Genomic DNA, 7,221 nt, shown 5'->3' with positions numbered 1-7,221 from the left:
CATATGGGTAAAGAAGTTTTACCCATATGGGTAAAGAAGTTTTACCCATATGGGTAAAGAAGTTTTACCCATATGGGTAAAGAAGTTTTACCCATATGGGTAAAGAAGTTTTACCCATATGGGTAAAGAAGTTTTACCCATATGGGTAAAGAAGTTTTACCCATATGGGTAAAGAAGTTTTACCCATATGGGTAAAGAAGTTTTACCCATATGGGTAAAGAAGTTTTACCCATATGGGTAAAGAAGTTTTACCCATATGGGTAAAGAAGTTTTACCCATATGGGTAAAGAAGTTTTACCCATATGGGTAAAGAAGTTTTACCCATATGGGTAAAGAAGTTTTACCCATATGGGTAAAGAAGTTTTACCCATATGGGTAAAGAAGTTTTACCCATATGGGTAAAGAAGTTTTACCCATATGGGTAAAGAAGTTTTACCCATATGGGTAAAGAAGTTTTACCCATATGGGTAAAGAAGTTTTACCCATATGGGTAAAGAAGTTTTACCCATATGGGTAAAGAAGTTTTACCCATATGGGTAAAGAAGTTTTACCCATATGGGTAAAGAAGTTTTACCCATATGGGTAAAGAAGTTTTACCCATATGGGTAAAGAAGTTTTACCCATATGGGTAAAGAAGTTTTACCCATATGGGTAAAGAAGTTTTACCCATATGGGTAAAGAAGTTTTACCCATATGGGTAAAGAAGTTTTACCCATATGGGTAAAGAAGTTTTACCCATATGGGTAAAGAAGTTTTACCCATATGGGTAAAGAAGTTTTACCCATATGGGTAAAGAAGTTTTACCCATATGGGTAAAGAAGTTTTACCCATATGGGTAAAGAAGTTTTACCCATATGGGTAAAGAAGTTTTACCCATATGGGTAAAGAAGTTTTACCCATATGGGTAAAGAAGTTTTACCCATATGGGTAAAGAAGTTTTACCCATATGGGTAAAGAAGTTTTACCCATATGGGTAAAGAAGTTTTACCCATATGGGTAAAGAAGTTTTACCCATATGGGTAAAGAAGTTTTACCCATATGGGTAAAGAAGTTTTACCCATATGGGTAAAGAAGTTTTACCCATATGGGTAAAGAAGTTTTACCCATATGGGTAAAGAAGTTTTACCCATATGGGTAAAGAAGTTTTACCCATATGGGTAAAGAAGTTTTACCCATATGGGTAAAGAAGTTTTACCCATATGGGTAAAGAAGTTTTACCCATATGGGTAAAGAAGTTTTACCCATATGGGTAAAGAAGTTTTACCCATATGGGTAAAGAAGTTTTACCCATATGGGTAAAGAAGTTTTACCCATATGGGTAAAGAAGTTTTACCCATATGGGTAAAGAAGTTTTACCCATATGGGTAAAGAAGTTTTACCCATATGGGTAAAGAAGTTTTACCCATATGGGTAAAGAAGTTTTACCCATATGGGTAAAGAAGTTTTACCCATATGGGTAAAGAAGTTTTACCCATATGGGTAAAGAAGTTTTACCCATATGGGTAAAGAAGTTTTACCCATATGGGTAAAGAAGTTTTACCCATATGGGTAAAGAAGTTTTACCCATATGGGTAAAGAAGTTTTACCCATATGGGTAAAGAAGTTTTACCCATATGGGTAAAGAAGTTTTACCCATATGGGTAAAGAAGTTTTACCCATATGGGTAAAGAAGTTTTACCCATATGGGTAAAGAAGTTTTACCCATATGGGTAAAGAAGTTTTACCCATATGGGTAAAGAAGTTTTACCCATATGGGTAAAGAAGTTTTACCCATATGGGTAAAGAAGTTTTACCCATATGGGTAAAGAAGTTTTACCCATATGGGTAAAGAAGTTTTACCCATATGGGTAAAGAAGTTTTACCCATATGGGTAAAGAAGTTTTACCCATATGGGTAAAGAAGTTTTACCCATATGGGTAAAGAAGTTTTACCCATATGGGTAAAGAAGTTTTACCCATATGGGTAAAGAAGTTTTACCCATATGGGTAAAGAAGTTTTACCCATATGGGTAAAGAAGTTTTACCCATATGGGTAAAGAAGTTTTACCCATATGGGTAAAGAAGTTTTACCCATATGGGTAAAGAAGTTTTACCCATATGGGTAAAGAAGTTTTACCCATATGGGTAAAGAAGTTTTACCCATATGGGTAAAGAAGTTTTACCCATATGGGTAAAGAAGTTTTACCCATATGGGTAAAGAAGTTTTACCCATATGGGTAAAGAAGTTTTACCCATATGGGTAAAGAAGTTTTACCCATATGGGTAAAGAAGTTTTACCCATATGGGTAAAGAAGTTTTACCCATATGGGTAAAGAAGTTTTACCCATATGGGTAAAGAAGTTTTACCCATATGGGTAAAGAAGTTTTACCCATATGGGTAAAGAAGTTTTACCCATATGGGTAAAGAAGTTTTACCCATATGGGTAAAGAAGTTTTACCCATATGGGTAAAGAAGTTTTACCCATATGGGTAAAGAAGTTTTACCCATATGGGTAAAGAAGTTTTACCCATATGGGTAAAGAAGTTTTACCCATATGGGTAAAGAAGTTTTACCCATATGGGTAAAGAAGTTTTACCCATATGGGTAAAGAAGTTTTACCCATATGGGTAAAGAAGTTTTACCCATATGGGTAAAGAAGTTTTACCCATATGGGTAAAGAAGTTTTACCCATATGGGTAAAGAAGTTTTACCCATATGGGTAAAGAAGTTTTACCCATATGGGTAAAGAAGTTTTACCCATATGGGTAAAGAAGTTTTACCCATATGGGTAAAGAAGTTTTACCCATATGGGTAAAGAAGTTTTACCCATATGGGTAAAGAAGTTTTACCCATATGGGTAAAGAAGTTTTACCCATATGGGTAAAGAAGTTTTACCCATATGGGTAAAGAAGTTTTACCCATATGGGTAAAGAAGTTTTACCCATATGGGTAAAGAAGTTTTACCCATATGGGTAAAGAAGTTTTACCCATATGGGTAAAGAAGTTTTACCCATATGGGTAAAGAAGTTTTACCCATATGGGTAAAGAAGTTTTACCCATATGGGTAAAGAAGTTTTACCCATATGGGTAAAGAAGTTTTACCCATATGGGTAAAGAAGTTTTACCCATATGGGTAAAGAAGTTTTACCCATATGGGTAAAGAAGTTTTACCCATATGGGTAAAGAAGTTTTACCCATATGGGTAAAGAAGTTTTACCCATATGGGTAAAGAAGTTTTACCCATATGGGTAAAGAAGTTTTACCCATATGGGTAAAGAAGTTTTACCCATATGGGTAAAGAAGTTTTACCCATATGGGTAAAGAAGTTTTACCCATATGGGTAAAGAAGTTTTACCCATATGGGTAAAGAAGTTTTACCCATATGGGTAAAGAAGTTTTACCCATATGGGTAAAGAAGTTTTACCCATATGGGTAAAGAAGTTTTACCCATATGGGTAAAGAAGTTTTACCCATATGGGTAAAGAAGTTTTACCCATATGGGTAAAGAAGTTTTACCCATATGGGTAAAGAAGTTTTACCCATATGGGTAAAGAAGTTTTACCCATATGGGTAAAGAAGTTTTACCCATATGGGTAAAGAAGTTTTACCCATATGGGTAAAGAAGTTTTACCCATATGGGTAAAGAAGTTTTACCCATATGGGTAAAGAAGTTTTACCCATATGGGTAAAGAAGTTTTACCCATATGGGTAAAGAAGTTTTACCCATATGGGTAAAGAAGTTTTACCCATATGGGTAAAGAAGTTTTACCCATATGGGTAAAGAAGTTTTACCCATATGGGTAAAGAAGTTTTACCCATATGGGTAAAGAAGTTTTACCCATATGGGTAAAGAAGTTTTACCCATATGGGTAAAGAAGTTTTACCCATATGGGTAAAGAAGTTTTACCCATATGGGTAAAGAAGTTTTACCCATATGGGTAAAGAAGTTTTACCCATATGGGTAAAGAAGTTTTACCCATATGGGTAAAGAAGTTTTACCCATATGGGTAAAGAAGTTTTACCCATATGGGTAAAGAAGTTTTACCCATATGGGTAAAGAAGTTTTACCCATATGGGTAAAGAAGTTTTACCCATATGGGTAAAGAAGTTTTACCCATATGGGTAAAGAAGTTTTACCCATATGGGTAAAGAAGTTTTACCCATATGGGTAAAGAAGTTTTACCCATATGGGTAAAGAAGTTTTACCCATATGGGTAAAGAAGTTTTACCCATATGGGTAAAGAAGTTTTACCCATATGGGTAAAGAAGTTTTACCCATATGGGTAAAGAAGTTTTACCCATATGGGTAAAGAAGTTTTACCCATATGGGTAAAGAAGTTTTACCCATATGGGTAAAGAAGTTTTACCCATATGGGTAAAGAAGTTTTACCCATATGGGTAAAGAAGTTTTACCCATATGGGTAAAGAAGTTTTACCCATATGGGTAAAGAAGTTTTACCCATATGGGTAAAGAAGTTTTACCCATATGGGTAAAGAAGTTTTACCCATATGGGTAAAGAAGTTTTACCCATATGGGTAAAGAAGTTTTACCCATATGGGTAAAGAAGTTTTACCCATATGGGTAAAGAAGTTTTACCCATATGGGTAAAGAAGTTTTACCCATATGGGTAAAGAAGTTTTACCCATATGGGTAAAGAAGTTTTACCCATATGGGTAAAGAAGTTTTACCCATATGGGTAAAGAAGTTTTACCCATATGGGTAAAGAAGTTTTACCCATATGGGTAAAGAAGTTTTACCCATATGGGTAAAGAAGTTTTACCCATATGGGTAAAGAAGTTTTACCCATATGGGTAAAGAAGTTTTACCCATATGGGTAAAGAAGTTTTACCCATATGGGTAAAGAAGTTTTACCCATATGGGTAAAGAAGTTTTACCCATATGGGTAAAGAAGTTTTACCCATATGGGTAAAGAAGTTTTACCCATATGGGTAAAGAAGTTTTACCCATATGGGTAAAGAAGTTTTACCCATATGGGTAAAGAAGTTTTACCCATATGGGTAAAGAAGTTTTACCCATATGGGTAAAGAAGTTTTACCCATATGGGTAAAGAAGTTTTACCCATATGGGTAAAGAAGTTTTACCCATATGGGTAAAGAAGTTTTACCCATATGGGTAAAGAAGTTTTACCCATATGGGTAAAGAAGTTTTACCCATATGGGTAAAGAAGTTTTACCCATATGGGTAAAGAAGTTTTACCCATATGGGTAAAGAAGTTTTACCCATATGGGTAAAGAAGTTTTACCCATATGGGTAAAGAAGTTTTACCCATATGGGTAAAGAAGTTTTACCCATATGGGTAAAGAAGTTTTACCCATATGGGTAAAGAAGTTTTACCCATATGGGTAAAGAAGTTTTACCCATATGGGTAAAGAAGTTTTACCCATATGGGTAAAGAAGTTTTACCCATATGGGTAAAGAAGTTTTACCCATATGGGTAAAGAAGTTTTACCCATATGGGTAAAGAAGTTTTACCCATATGGGTAAAGAAGTTTTACCCATATGGGTAAAGAAGTTTTACCCATATGGGTAAAGAAGTTTTACCCATATGGGTAAAGAAGTTTTACCCATATGGGTAAAGAAGTTTTACCCATATGGGTAAAGAAGTTTTACCCATATGGGTAAAGAAGTTTTACCCATATGGGTAAAGAAGTTTTACCCATATGGGTAAAGAAGTTTTACCCATATGGGTAAAGAAGTTTTACCCATATGGGTAAAGAAGTTTTACCCATATGGGTAAAGAAGTTTTACCCATATGGGTAAAGAAGTTTTACCCATATGGGTAAAGAAGTTTTACCCATATGGGTAAAGAAGTTTTACCCATATGGGTAAAGAAGTTTTACCCATATGGGTAAAGAAGTTTTACCCATATGGGTAAAGAAGTTTTACCCATATGGGTAAAGAAGTTTTACCCATATGGGTAAAGAAGTTTTACCCATATGGGTAAAGAAGTTTTACCCATATGGGTAAAGAAGTTTTACCCATATGGGTAAAGAAGTTTTACCCATATGGGTAAAGAAGTTTTACCCATATGGGTAAAGAAGTTTTACCCATATGGGTAAAGAAGTTTTACCCATATGGGTAAAGAAGTTTTACCCATATGGGTAAAGAAGTTTTACCCATATGGGTAAAGAAGTTTTACCCATATGGGTAAAGAAGTTTTACCCATATGGGTAAAGAAGTTTTACCCATATGGGTAAAGAAGTTTTACCCATATGGGTAAAGAAGTTTTACCCATATGGGTAAAGAAGTTTTACCCATATGGGTAAAGAAGTTTTACCCATATGGGTAAAGAAGTTTTACCCATATGGGTAAAGAAGTTTTACCCATATGGGTAAAGAAGTTTTACCCATATGGGTAAAGAAGTTTTACCCATATGGGTAAAGAAGTTTTACCCATATGGGTAAAGAAGTTTTACCCATATGGGTAAAGAAGTTTTACCCATATGGGTAAAGAAGTTTTACCCATATGGGTAAAGAAGTTTTACCCATATGGGTAAAGAAGTTTTACCCATATGGGTAAAGAAGTTTTACCCATATGGGTAAAGAAGTTTTACCCATATGGGTAAAGAAGTTTTACCCATATGGGTAAAGAAGTTTTACCCATATGGGTAAAGAAGTTTTACCCATATGGGTAAAGAAGTTTTACCCATATGGGTAAAGAAGTTTTACCCATATGGGTAAAGAAGTTTTACCCATATGGGTAAAGAAGTTTTACCCATATGGGTAAAGAAGTTTTACCCATATGGGTAAAGAAGTTTTACCCATATGGGTAAAGAAGTTTTACCCATATGGGTAAAGAAGTTTTACCCATATGGGTAAAGAAGTTTTACCCATATGGGTAAAGAAGTTTTACCCATATGGGTAAAGAAGTTTTACCCATATGGGTAAAGAAGTTTTACCCATATGGGTAAAGAAGTTTTACCCATATGGGTAAAGAAGTTTTACCCATATGGGTAAAGAAGTTTTACCCATATGGGTAAAGAAGTTTTACCCATATGGGTAAAGAAGTTTTACCCATATGGGTAAAGAAGTTTTACCCATATGGGTAAAGAAGTTTTACCCATATGGGTAAAGAAGTTTTACCCATATGGGTAAAGAAGTTTTACCCATATGGGTAAAGAAGTTTTACCCATATGGGTAAAGAAGTTTTACCCATATGGGTAAAGAAGTTTTACCCATATGGGTAAAGAAGTTTTACCCATATGGGTAAAGAAGTTTTAC

The sequence above is a fragment of the Phasianus colchicus genome, chromosome 10 (assembly GCF_987193195.1).
Source record: "Phasianus colchicus chromosome 10, bPhaCol1.hap1.1, whole genome shotgun sequence".
NCBI classification, from domain to species: Eukaryota; Metazoa; Chordata; class Aves; order Galliformes; family Phasianidae; genus Phasianus; species Phasianus colchicus.
This window is presented reverse-complemented; position numbering follows the sequence as displayed.